The sequence below is a fragment of the Piliocolobus tephrosceles genome, chromosome 1 (genome assembly GCF_002776525.5).
Source record: "Piliocolobus tephrosceles isolate RC106 chromosome 1, ASM277652v3, whole genome shotgun sequence".
In the NCBI taxonomy this organism is placed as follows: domain Eukaryota; kingdom Metazoa; phylum Chordata; class Mammalia; order Primates; family Cercopithecidae; genus Piliocolobus; species Piliocolobus tephrosceles.
This window is the reverse complement of record NC_045434.1, coordinates 29,890,139-29,904,195: the sequence shown is the minus strand read 5'-3', so window position 1 is coordinate 29,904,195 and position 14,057 is coordinate 29,890,139. Positions and strand designations below refer to the sequence as shown.

The window sequence follows — 14,057 nt, the reverse complement described above, 5'->3', positions numbered from 1 at the left end:
TGAATACCCTTGATTTCTTTCTCTTGCCTGATTGCCCTAGCCAGAACTTCCAACACTATGTTGAATAGGAGTGGTGAGAGAGGGCATCCCTGTCTTGTGCCAGTTTTCAAAGGGAATGCTACCAGTTTTTGCCTATTCAGTATGATATTGGCTGTGGGTTTGTCATAAATAGCTCTTATTATTTTGAGGTACGTTCCATCAATACCGAATTTATTGAGCGTTTTTAGCATGAAGGGCTGTTGAATTTTGTCAAAGGCCTTTTCTGCATCTATTGAGATAATCATGTGGTTTTTGTCTTTGGCTCTGTTTATATGCTGGATTACGTTTATTGATTTGTGTATGTTGAATCAGCCTTGCATCCCAGGGATGAAGCCCACTTGATCATGGTGAATAAGCTTTTTGATGTGCTGCTGGGTCTGGTTTGCCAGTATTTTATTGAGGATTTTTGCATCAATGTTCATCAGGGATATTGGTCTAAAATTCTCTTTTTTTGTTGTGTCTCTGCCAGGCTTTGGTATCAGGATGATGTTGGCCTCATAAAATGAGTTAGGGAGGAATCCCTCTTTTTCTATTGATTGGAATAGTTTCAGAAGGAATGGTACCAGCTCCTCCTTGTACCTTTGGTAGAATTCAGCTGTGAATCCATCTGGTCCTGGACTTTTTTTGGTTGGTAGGCTATTAATTATTGCCTCAATTTCAGAGCCTGCTATTGGTCTATTCAGGGATTCAACTTCTTCCTGATTTAGTCTTGGGAGAGTGTAAGTGTCCAGGAAATTATCCATTTCTTCTAGATTTTCTAGTTGATTTGCATAGAGGTGTTTATAGTATTCTCTGATGGTAGTTTGTATTTCTGTGGGGTCGGTGGTGATATCCCCTTTATCATTTTTTATTGCGTCTATTTGATTCTTCTCTCTTTTCTTCTTTATTAGTCTTGCTAGCAGTCTATCAATTTTGTTGATCTTTTCAAAAAACTAACTCCTGGATTCATTGATATTTTGCAGAGTTTTTGTTTGTCTCTACCTCCTTCAGTTCTGCTCTGATCTTAGTTATTTCTTGCCTTCTGCTGGCTTTTGAATGTGTTTGCTCTTGCTTCTCTAGTTCTTTTAATTGTGATGTTAGGGTGTCAATTTTAGATCTTTTCTGCTTTCTCTTGTGGTCATTTAATCTATAAATTTCCCTCTACACACTGCTTTAAATGTGTCCCAGAGATTCTGGTATGTTGTATCTTTGTTCTCATTGGTTTCAAAGAACATCTTTATTTCTGCCTTCATTTTGTTATGTACCCAGTAGTCATTCAGGAGCAGGTTGTTCAGTTTCCATGTAGTTGAGCGGTTTTGATTGAGTTTCTTAGTCCTGAGTTCTAGTTTGATTGCACTGTGGTCTGAGAGACAGTTTGTTATAATTTCTGTTCTTTTACATTTGCTGAGGAGTGCTTTACTTCCAACTATGTGGTCAATTTTGGAATAAGTGTGATGTGGTGCTGAAAAGAATGTATATTCTGTTGATTTGGGGTGGAGAGTTCTGTAGATGTCTATTATATCTGCTTGGTGCAGAGTTGAGTTCAATTCCTGGATATCTTTGTTAACTTTTGTCTTGTTGATCTGTCTAATGTTGACAGTGGGGTGTTAAAGTCTCCCATTATTATTGTGTGTGAGTCTAAGTCTAAGTCTCTTTGTAAGTCTCTAAGGACTTACTTTATGAATCTGGGTGCTCCTGTGTTGGGTGCGTATATATTTAGGATAGTTAGCTCTTCCTGATGAATTCATCCCTTTACCATTATGTAATGGCCTTGTCTCTTTTGATCTTTGATGGTTTAAAGTGTGTTTTATCAGAGACTAGGATTGCAACCCCTGTGTTTTTTTGTTCTCCATTGACTTGGTAGATCTTCCTCCATCCCTTTATTTTGAGCCTATGTGTGTCTCTGCATGTGAAATGGGTCTCCTGAGTACAGCAAACAGATGGGTCTTGACTCTTTATCCAATTTGTTGATCTGTACCTAGTGGCGGATGTCTCCCAGTTAGGCTACTCAGGGGTCAGGTACCCACTTGAGCAGGCAGTCTGTCTGTTCTCAGATCTCAACCTCCGTGTTGGGAGATCCACTGCTCTCTTCAAAGCTGTCAGACAGGGTCGTTTGTGTCTGCAGAGGTTTCTGCTCCTTTTTTTTTGTTTATTTAGCTGTGCCCTGTCCCCAGAGGTGGAGTGTACAGAGACAGGCAGGCCTCCTTGAGCTGCTGTGGGCTTCACCCCGTTCGAGCTTCCCAGCGGCTTTGTTTACCTACTTAAGCCTCAGCAATGGTGGGCATCCCTCCCCCAGCCTCGCTGCTGCCTTGCCATTAGATCACCGTTTGCTAAGACCCTTGGTAAAGTGCAGTATTGGGGTGGGAGTTACCCGATTTTTCAGGTGTTGTGTGTCTCAGTTCCCCTGGCTAGGAAAAGGGATTCCCTTCCCCCTTGCGCTTCCCAGGTGAGGTGATGCCTCGCCCTCCTTCAGCTCTCGCTGGTCGGGCTGCAGCAGCTGACCAGCACCGATTGTCTGGCACTCCCTAGTGAAATGAACCTGGTACCTCAGTTGAAAATGCAGAAATCACCCATCTTCTGTGTTGCTGTCACTGGGAGCTGGAGACGGGAGCTGTTCCTATTAGGCCATCTTGCTCCACCCACATCTATTGCATATCTTAAACCTCACTCATGTATTCTTCTGCAGTTTCTTATTTACTGTTAATGCCATTCACTGAAATTTTCAATTCAGATACTGCTTTATTCAGTTGTTGAATTCCCATTAATTTTTTTATCTTCTATTTTTACTCTTATTATGTTCATGTGTTCATTTACACACTTGAACTTATTGTTTGTTAATTTCACCGTTAGTGTCATTTCTTGGCTGATTTTACTGACTTTTCCCCCGTGCTGGCTATGAGTCACATTTCCCTAATATTTGCGTGTCTAGTAATTTTAAAAAGTAATTTTTATTATATGCTGGACATTGTGATTGTTACATTGCTGAATGTTTAGATTTGGTTGTCTTTCTTTAAAGAGTGTTGGAAAAATTCTGGGGAGCAGTTAAATTACTTGTGCATCAGTTTATTAATTTTAAAATTGTTTTTAAACTTTGGGAGAATTTAAGGTAGCACTTATTAACTGAAAAATTCCCTACTCCCGACCTCTCACTAATGTGAGCTCTGCATCTCTTACATTTCTGTATAAATCTTAAACATAGAGCTTTATCAGTTGACTCAAGGGTACCACATTGCATATTTTTAGAGTTTTAGAGCCTTTTCTATGCCTAGTTTCCTTTTCTCCAACACTGTGCCTTGAAAAACCTAATCACTTCATCCTCCCTGTTCCCCTCAACTCTCAGAGCTCCTTTCTGTCTCTTAAACTGGTGAGACAATTGGTGTCTAGTTGGGTTCTTTTTCTCTGCACTGTAGTCTGGAAATTCCCTCAGGTGGAAATCAATAGTAGACATAGGGGTCTCTTAGTTTATTTTCTTTCTCTTAAAAATTCCATTTACGTGCTGTGTACAATTTCTTAAAACATACTTTTATATTTTTTTCTAGTTTTACAAAGAAAAAGGAGAAAGTATGGTTTCAGTTATTCCATCATGTCAAGTGGCAGTCCTCATTGGTAGTGTTTTTATTATTGTTTTGTTTTAAAGATTATGCAATTTCTGTTATGATTTTATTTTAACCCATGAATTATTCACAATTGTGTTTTACAATTTTCAAAATATATGAGAGTTTTAATTTTTTTGTGTTTATTTTGAGCTTAGTTTTATTGTACCCTGTGAATGTGTTCTAATATAACATCAAATAACTGAAATTTGTTGGATTTGATTTATTGCTATCTTACAAACATTTCACACGTATATGAGAGAAAAGGATACTTTTTAATTATTAAGAACCATTTCTACGTATGTTCATTAAATCAATCGTATTGTGTTTAAACTTTTTATATCTTTGCTAATTTTTTGTTTGCTTGGCTATTTATTTATTCATTTTTGAGATGGGGTCTGGCTCTGTTGCCCAGGCTGGAATGTAGTGGCACCATCTTAGCTCACTGCAACCTCTGCCTCCCAGGCTCAAGGAGTCCTCCCACTTCAGCCCCCCAAGTAACTGGGGCTTCAGGTGCATGCCACTATGCCCAGCGTAGGGATGGGGTTTCGCCATGTTGCCCAGGCTGGCCTCAAACTCCTGAGATCAAGTGATCCACCCACCTTGGCCTCCTAAAGTGCTGGGATTTGGGATTAAAGGTGTGAGCCACCGTGTACTTGGCTATTTATTGAGAGATACATGTTGAAATCTAATACCGGATGGTGAAGTTGTTAACTTCTCTTTATAGTTCTATAAATTTTTTTCTTTATGTATTTGGAAACTTTAAAAATATTGAATACACATTACACATAGGAAAATGCACAAATCTTAAATGTCTAGTTCAAAGAATTTTTACACATATGTACATACACACACCCCACTGTGTAACTGCCACATGAAGATGTAGAGTATTTCTTGAGCTGCAGACGTCTCCTTTGTATCTACTTTCTGTAAATATCTACTCAAAGGAAACCACTGTTCAAATCTGTATCAACATTGATAAATTTTGTGTGGTTTTGAACTTTATATAATTAGAAACATAAAATATGTATTTTTTTACTCAGCATTATGGTTTAAGTTTTATCTGTATTGTTTTCTGTATCCATAGATTTGTTGTTTTTTTATTGTTCTGAAGAATTCCGTTGTGTGATTTTTTCTCTGTTCTATTACTGACAATCATTTCAGTTGTTTCCAGTTTAGGGGTATAATAAATAACGTATTTATTCTTGTACTAAGAACATTCTTGTACATGTCTTCGATGGATACCATAAACATTTACATTTGTTGATAAATGGCCAGTAGTATAATTGCTAAATCATAGAGTAAGCATCTTACTTTTGCCTTAATAGATATCACTGAACACTTTTGTAAAATAATGGTACCAGTTTACTCTTATATCATTACTGTATGAGAATTCCAGTTGCTCCATATGCTGTCAACACTTGGCATTGTCTATATTTTAATTTTGGTAATTCTGGTGGGTGTGTAGTAGTTATCCCATTGTGGTTTTTAAAAATTATTTATTTTATTTTATTTTCAAGTCAAGCTCTTGCTTTGTCATCTAGGTTGGAGTGCAGTGGCACAATTACTGCTCACTGCAGCCTCAAACTCCTGGGTTCAAATGATCCTCCTGCCTTAGCCTCCCAAGTAGCTGGGGCTACAAGTGCATACCACCATGCCTGGCTAATTAAATATTTTTTTTTTTTTTTTTTTTTTTTTTTTTTTTTTTTGTGGAGACAGGGTCTGGCTGTGTTGCCCAGACTGGTCTTGAACTCCTGGCCTCAAGTAATCCTCTTGCCTCCACCCCCCAAAGTGTTGGGAGTATAGGCATGAGCTGCTGTGCCCAGCTCATTGTGGTTTTTAAATTTGCATTTCTCTGATGACTATGGATGCTGGGCACATTTTAATATATTTATTAGTTATTTCAGTGTCTTTTTTATTAAATGACTGGATTTTGGCTTTGGTGTCCTTTGGATTTTTTTCTCTTTTCCATACCAATTTATAAAATGTGGAAGATATATTCTAAATAATAATTCTTTGTTAGATATATATATTGAAAATGCCTTATTTTTGTGTTTCTTACCTTTTCATTATGTTAATAGTGTCTTTTGATCAACACATGCTTGATTTTAAGAAAGTCCAACATATTAATGTTTTATGGTTAGTGCTTTTTATGTCCTGTTTAAGGAATCTTTGTCTCTCCCAAGTTCAGAAGGAGATTCCTCTCTTTTTTTCTATTAGAATATTTATTGTTTTAACTTTTACATTTAGGTCTACTGTTCATTTGTTTGGAATGAAGTTTTTGGAATAAGTTTTTGCGTGTAGCGTAGATTGAGTCTAAGGTTAATTTCAAAAATGGATATCCACTGAATTCATCACTATCTATTGAATTGATTGTACTTTCCTGACTGAATTAATGTCTTTGACACAAATCAGGTGACCGTATATGTGTAGGTATATTTCTTGCTTAATAGCAATTCTGTATCATTGCTCCATTCTTGTGCCAATATTACACAGTATCTTAATTTCTTCAGTTTCATAATGGTTCGAAGTCAGACAGTGTACGTCTGCCAGTTTTGTTCTTCTGTTATATTGTCTTGGCTTTTCTAGGTCTCTTACATTTCCATATACATTTTAGAATTCGCTTGTAAATTTACAAAACAAAATAAAACAAACCTTAGCTGGGATCTTAAATTGGGATTGAACTGAGTCTATAGAACTATATGGGTTGAAATGACATTGTAACAATTTTGAGTTTTGTAATTCATGAGCATATTATACTCTTCTGTTTACAAGTTTTCTTTAATTCTCTTGTTATTTTCTGAAGCTACTTCATTAGGTGTAAAAAAGTTAATTAAAAAAATCTTCCAGATAAACTGAATATTTTAGCTTTTCTGTGTCTTTTCATATTGGTCAGGGGTCAACACACTGTATTGTAAAGTGTCAAAGTAAGTATTGTCAAGTTTGCAGGCCATACAGTCTCTGTTGAAATTAAAGGGCATACCGCAAAGATATGGCAGGTTCAGTTTCAGACTATAGCAACAAGGACAGTCACATGCATTTTTCTGGTTTCCCAGTGCATATAAAAATTTTATGTATACTATACTGTAGCCTACTGTGTACAATAGCATTGTATCTAAAAATAATGTACACAGCTTAATTTTAAAATGCTTTATTGCTAAAAATGTGATCACTTGAGCCTTCAGCAATTTGTAATCTTTTTGAGATAGAGAAACTTGCCTGGATGTTGATGGCTACTGACTGATCAGGGTGGTGGTTGCTGAAGGTTGTGGTGGCAGTGACAGTTTCTTAAGACAACAATACATTTGCTGAACTGATTGACTTTCCTTTCATGAAAAATTTCTCTGTGGCACGAAATGCTGTTTGATTGCATTTTACCCAAGTAGAACTTCTTTCAAAATTGGAATCAATCCTCTCAAACCTTGCTGCTGTTTTACCAACTAAGTTTATTGAATATTCAAAATCCTTTGTGTCATTCAAACAATGTTCACAGCATCTTCACCAGAAATAGATCGCATCTCAAACAACCACTTTATTTGCTCATTCATAGGAAGCAACTCTTTATCCATTCAAATTTTAGCATATAATTGCAGCAATTGAGTCATATGTTTAGGCTCCACTTCGAATTCTAGCTCTGTTGCTATTTCTACCACATTTGTAGTACTTCCTCTGGTGAAGTCTTGAACCCTTCCCAGTCATTCATAAGGGTTGACATTAAGTTCTTCCAAACTCCTGTTAATGTTGATATTTTAACCTCCAAACAAGAATCAAAATGTTGTCAATGGTGTCTAGAATAGTGAATCATTTTCAGAAAATTTTCAATGGATTTTGCCCAGATTCATTAGAGAAATCATTACTTATAGCAGATATAGCCTGACAAAGTGCATTTCTTTAATGGGACTTGAAAGTCAAAATTACTCCTTGACTAATTGGCTGCAGAATACATGTTGTGTTAGCAGGCATGAAAACAACATTTATCTTCTTGTATATCTCCATCAGATATCTTGGGTGATCAGGTGCATTGTTAATGAGCAGTAATGTTTTGAAAGGACTCTTTTTCTGAGGAGTAGGTGTTAGTAGTGGACATAAAGATAGTCAGTAAACCATGCTTCAAATGAATGTGCTGTAATCCAGCCTTTGTTATTCCATTTATAGAGCACATGGAGAGTAGATTTATACTTAAGGGCCCTGGGATTTTCAGAATGATAAATGAGCATTGGCTTCAACTTAAAGACATCAGCTGCATTAGCCTTAACAAAAAAGTCAGCCCGTCTTTGGAAGCTTTGAAGCCAGACACTGACTTCTCTCTGGCTATGAAAGTTCTAGATGGCATCTCCTTCAAGTAGAAGGCAGTTTCATCTACATTGAAAAAACTGTTGTGTAGTAGAGCCACCTTTATCAATTGTCTTACCTAGACCTTCTGGATAACTTGCTGCAGCTTCTACATCAGCACTTGCTGCTTCACCTTGTACTTTTATGTGATGAAGAGTCTTCCTTCCTTAAACCTCATGAACCTCAAAGGCCTGTTTTATTCAGGATCTAGCTACTTTACAGTGAGAGAGTCCTTCAGAGTATGTATCCCACCACACAGGCTAAAGTGGAGGTCTTCAGGAACCATGTTCAGTTGAACTCAGTGCCTGTCACAATGATTCATTGAATGAGTAACTTACCTTTGACATAGGTGAAGAAGGTAGCTGTCAGTATAGCATGCAATGATAGATCTGGTACAGAATTGGTGCTGAAAAATACTTCCACATTACTCCCAGTTGATGCCTGCATCCCTTTCTAAATGAGCTTCTTTTAAGTTAAAGCAGATATTATTTAATAAATGGAAATGCCTGCCAGGTTGGTCTCTGTAAGTAACATGCAAAAATTGTCATCAGTCATTTATCATTTATACCTTAGTAAGAATTTATTATATAACCCAAATGAAAGAGACATCACATGTTTAAGCTAAAGAAACCTTAGACTTTATACATTAAAAAATGTAGGCCTGGCAAGGTGGCTCACACCTGTAATCCCAGCATTCTGGAAGGCCAAGGTGGGTGAATCACAAGGTCAGGAATTCAAAATCAGCCTGACCAACATGGTGAAACCCCATCTCTATTAAAAATACAAAAATTAGCCGGGCATGGAGGCATGTACCTGTAATCCCAGCTACTCAGGAGGCTAAGGCAGGAGAATCGCTTGAACCTGGGAGGTGGGGGAGGTGGAGGTTGCAGTGAGCTGAGATCCCACCACTGCACTCCAGCCTGGGCGACAAAGCGGGACTCTGTCTCAAAAAAAAAAAAAAAAAAAAAAAAAAAATAGACTGTGAAATTTAACATATTCTATCCATATTACTCATAGACAGTGAGTTTAAATGTCTGATATAAGATTCTATAACAAACTCTACAACCACCAAGAAAACACAGATTTTTATTTCATTTTTTATTGATACATAATAATTGGGCATACTTATGGGGTGAATGTGATATTTTGGTACATGTATGCAATGTGTAATGATCAGATCAGGGTAATTAGAATATCCATCACCTCAAACATTTATTGTTTCTTTGTTTAGGAACATCCTAAATCTTCTCTTCTAGCTATTTTAAAATATACAATAAATTCTTATTAACTATAGTCACTCTACTGTACTAACAAACACTAGAACTTACTTCTTCTGTCTAACTATATTTTTGTACCTATCAGCCAACATCTCTCTACCAGCCTCACCATGCTTCCCAGTTTCTGGTAATCATTCTAGTCTACCTCCATAAGATCAACTTTGAAAAACCAGGTTTTGTGATAAGAAGCTTGTGTGGAAGTTGTGCATGAAAAGACTGGGAGTTGGACATATCTGGCTTTTCCAGTTAGTGATGTGTGACTGGGCAAATTCTTATTCTCTCTGTGTCTTAGTTCATTTTTCACTGAAATAGATAATGTTAGTATGTCCCTCATAGGATTGGTTGTGAGTATTAAATGAGATAATGTATTTAAAGCATTTAGCAAATGTCTCATGCATAATAAGTTCAGTACATGTTGGCTGAAGATTTGATTACTCCATCCTTCTAGCTGTAGCAGCAAGCCAACACAGAGGAGAACCTTGATCTTGAGAACATTGATCACCTTGCGCCATTAGAAAAATATCTAAATGTTATCTTAAAAAATAGAGCCATTATAGCTTTTTTATGTAAGCATATTTCAATAATAATATATATTTTTCCAATTTAAAGGGATATTCAATAGCTTCCTGAGAAATGCAGTCATACATTAGTGGTTATTCACTTTCTGATGATGACATCTAAATGAAATATGTAGTGCACATATCATTCTGCCTAATTCCCACGTTCTTGTTCTCATCTTGAGGATGAATATATTAAAGCTTAGATTCATGGAACAACTAAAAAGCCAGGATTCTATACTAAACATCTTTACTAAGTTTGTTAAGCATGGGCTCTCTCCATTTAGAGTACATATAATATAATCCTCTACATCTGAATTCTTCCATATATTAAAATCACTCTGGGCAAAAAAATTCCTTTTTATTTTCTTTTTTGTTACTTTTCTTTCATGTCAGATGGGTAATGTGCCAACGAACTTTGTGTGAGATGTGCCTCCCTCAAACTGTTCTAACAATGCACATCTCACGTATTAGTGTGAAAACCCAGTTATCATGCTTATGAACCACAACAGGATCGCAAAAAATATGTCCCCATTTTTTTGAGACTCAACACTGATTTTATCTCTTAACTTTAAAGCCTCTTTTTCAGTATTTCAAGTTTTGAGATTATGTAAGGACTAGTAATACTTAAATCTAGCAACTGAGAAGTACCCTTACAAATTGGAAAGTAGGTTATTGACTGAGAGTTTAAATAATAAAATCCATGTATAATGAAGGAGATGAGTCATCTCTAACATTAGGCTTAGGGATTATTAATAATCTTTAAACTTCTGACTCATGATTTTTGAAATTCCCCAAACACCAGTCAATGAGATCTGGACATAATCTCAGTAAGATAGAATTAGAATGTGATTTTAACATAGTAAGTGGAAATAATCAATTGCATTATATGATTTTAAAATAAAGTATTGGAAGCAGACAAGCTTCTGTAGTGAAAGCTAAAAATGAGGGCCGGAGAGAAAACATTCAAATGTTTATTCAGCCTTATCCAAGGAATAAAAACTAACTTGTTGTTAGGTAGTGATTCATTACCAGGACTCACAACAATGATTCAATGAGGAGGGACCATTAAGACTAATTATTGTGTTTTGTCTTCATGTTCTCCATCCATCCATTCATCCACCCATGCCCCTACCCATTTATTTGACAAATATTTATTGAATCTCTACCATCTGCCAACTACTAGTTAGATTATGAACACATGAAAATGAAGGACATAGACCTTGAACTCAGGGAACTCATAACCTAAAGGAAGAGAAACCAGAAAGACACATCAACCATGATTAGTGTAATTGGTAAAATGGTACAAAGAGGAATGGTATCCAGCCTCCCTTGACGGGCTGGAGGGAAGAGTAGGCAAGAAGAGAGGAAGAGTAGAGGTGGGAGACAGTGGTGGTTAGGTTATAGTGATGGACATTAGGAAAAGAGTATATGGGGAGGACATGGGGAGGACATCACTAGTTTAAATTTGGAAGGATGTGTGAAAGTTTGGTATGCAGAGAAAGGGAGAAAAGACATCCTAGGCGGGGCACTGTGTATAAAACAGAGGAAAGCCTGAAAAAGTGAGGCATTTTCTGAGAAGACCAAGAAGTTTGAAAAGAGATGAGGCTACAGTTTGGCAGAAGGCAGTTTATAAGGGGCCTCACAGACAATGGAAAATATTTTATAATTATTCTAAAATAATGGAGAATAATTAAATGATGTTGAGTGAGATTATTATGGGTTTGTGTTTTGTTTTTACTCATTATTGGTATTGCACTAAATGTCAAGGGTGTTAGAAAGGAGACTCAGGGAAACCTGAAAAAAGGTAGTAGCACTGGGAAATGAGAGAAGGAATGTGTATGACAAATACTTAGGTGACAGGATTTATCTAGATTCATGGTTAATTTTTTGGAGTGTAGGTAAGGAAGGGAAGGCAATTAGGATGATTGCCAAGTTTCTGATTTGAATACAAATTGGCTGGTGCTACGTTTTCTATTATTGTTAGGAAACACAGAGGAGCAGATAATGATGAAGACATGGTGAGCTCAGTTTTTGGACCATGATATTTGAGTTTGGCTACTCAAGTGGAGCTTACCAGAGGCAGTTGGATGTGTGGAAGCTGCCATTTGGGAGTGAGATCTGGGTTGCATATTTAAATTGGGGTTTTTAACAACATAAAGACAGAATTGAAGCCATGGATAAGAACGAGGACTGACGACTGAGGACAGAGACTTGAGTAAATTAACATTTAGGGAGAGGAAAAGTAAAGGGAACTCAGAATGTCCAAAGAACTAGAAGAACCAGGTGAGAGTATGGGTTTAAACCATGGAAAGAGAGTTCTGTAAAGAAAAGTGAACGAGAGCATTTAATGTCATGTAAAGATCAAAAGAAAGGTGAGAAATGTAAGTGTTCTTTTGATTTTGAAATGTAGGGGTGCTCTTAGTCACCATTAAGTCATTTTTATACAAAATATGAGTTGTGATTATGACCTACAATGTCCTATGGGAAACTAGCTTGCCAACTTTAAAAAAATCACTTAGTAGTAATTGAGTCAGTGGCCAGGAGAAATGAGATCTTCCAGCAGTAATAATGGACATATGCTTACTGGATAAGTAGGGCAGCTACTGTGTTTCTTGTGGGCTAGTAAAAGTTTTAGATTTTACATGTTTGGATTACAAATATGTTGTTCTTCAAGACATTTTTGTTGACAAGCAATTTGACCCATTTATGTGCAGCCGCTGTGGTTGATCTGACATTCTTATAGGGCTTTTACAGGGAGTTCTGCCTTATCTTCTTTCTTGATTAATTGGCTAAATCATATCATCATATCAATTTATTTCAAGAATTCTTCTGGTAGCTGGAACACGTGCTCTGGAAGTCTCCTCCCCTTGGTGTGCCTCCCATTCCTTTAATTAATTTTGAAACATCATTTGTGTGGCAAGAAGATTATTCCATATTTATATAATCACTTATATGCTAGCTGTGCTCTGAGATGATATTTGATTTGTTAAGATGTGAAGTGTAATTTTTTGAAGACTTGACTCTCCAGTAAAACTTTCATTGAGCTCTGCCTCATAGATATAAAGGCTTTTCATGTTGATGCTGGGAATGGCATAAATGATGGTGGTAGGGTTACTTAATAGAGACAATGACAAATGTTGTTAAAGTAGTCCATCCCAGCTGGAACCTGAAATGAATGGGCTTGGGAGAAGAAGAAAAAATATTTCTTGTCTGTTTCAGGGAGGGTGGAGATAACCAGAAATGCATCATTTTGAAGGAACAATCAGGAGAGTGTAAGAGATATATAAATTCATTCATTCATTAAAAAATTAATTGAACACCTACTCTATACCAAGCATTGTGCAAAGTGCTGGCCATGTAGTAATTAACAAGATAAACAAGATCTCTGGATGCACAAAATGGGAGAATGTAGTATATTTTTAGTTTCAAGACTTGAAATTGAATTGAAGTAAAAGTTGTCAGAAAAGGCTGGGAAAAATGACAGTAAGACTTGGGATCTCCTATTTAAATGATCTGAGAGCATTTGGATACCATTCTTCTTAGATGAGCAAATCTCATTGTTTATTGAATTTAGGCCTGACACAAGAAGGATTTGGACCTACACTAAAGTTTTACACTCCTTGGGATTCTTCGTGGTGTCATTCTTCCCTTAGTGTAATCCTCCCTCCTTTAACTGTCATGCTATTTTTGCCAGAAACCTTTCTGTAGGAACCTTGGCAATATAAACACAATGGTTAAAAACATGAGTTTTGTAATCAGAGTGACCAGGACTCTGGTTTGTCATTGATGAACAATGTATAACCATACTTACTTCATTAGACTTCTGTGAGATTAAGTGAAATGAATACCTAAAGCTTTTAGCACCCAACGTGCCTGATACATTGTAAGTGTCCATCATTATTAGCATTGCCCTGGATTCTAATAGTGACCCCAGAGATAGTGCTAATGCAGAACTGATAGCAATAAGAGACAAATCCACCTGTGTACTAGCCACCCTTGTGAGTCACACCTGGTAATAACTATTATATATTAAGTACTTATTATGTCCCAGCTTTATGCTAAGTAACTTACACAGGAGTTGACAGTATCTATTCCTCCTTACTACTCTTCTCCTCTCATTTTTTTGCTCTTACTGTTAAAGTTCTGAGGACACCCTAGAAATAGGGCATCCCCCCAAAATTGGGGTCAATATGTTAGAAAGGCTACACAGGTCACAGCAGAACTCTAATCTCTCAGACTCCCAAGTTTAAGACTGCACTTTCCCTCAATGCTGTATT

The 14,057-nt window shown here is 36.7% G+C and overlaps 1 pseudogene; it reads right to left on the bottom strand.

The window, feature by feature from the left end:
* Nucleotides 1-10,167: 10,167 nt before the first annotated feature.
* On the bottom strand, nt 10,168-10,292 carry LOC111539412 (annotated as a pseudogene).
* Nucleotides 10,293-14,057: the final 3,765 nt, after the last annotated feature.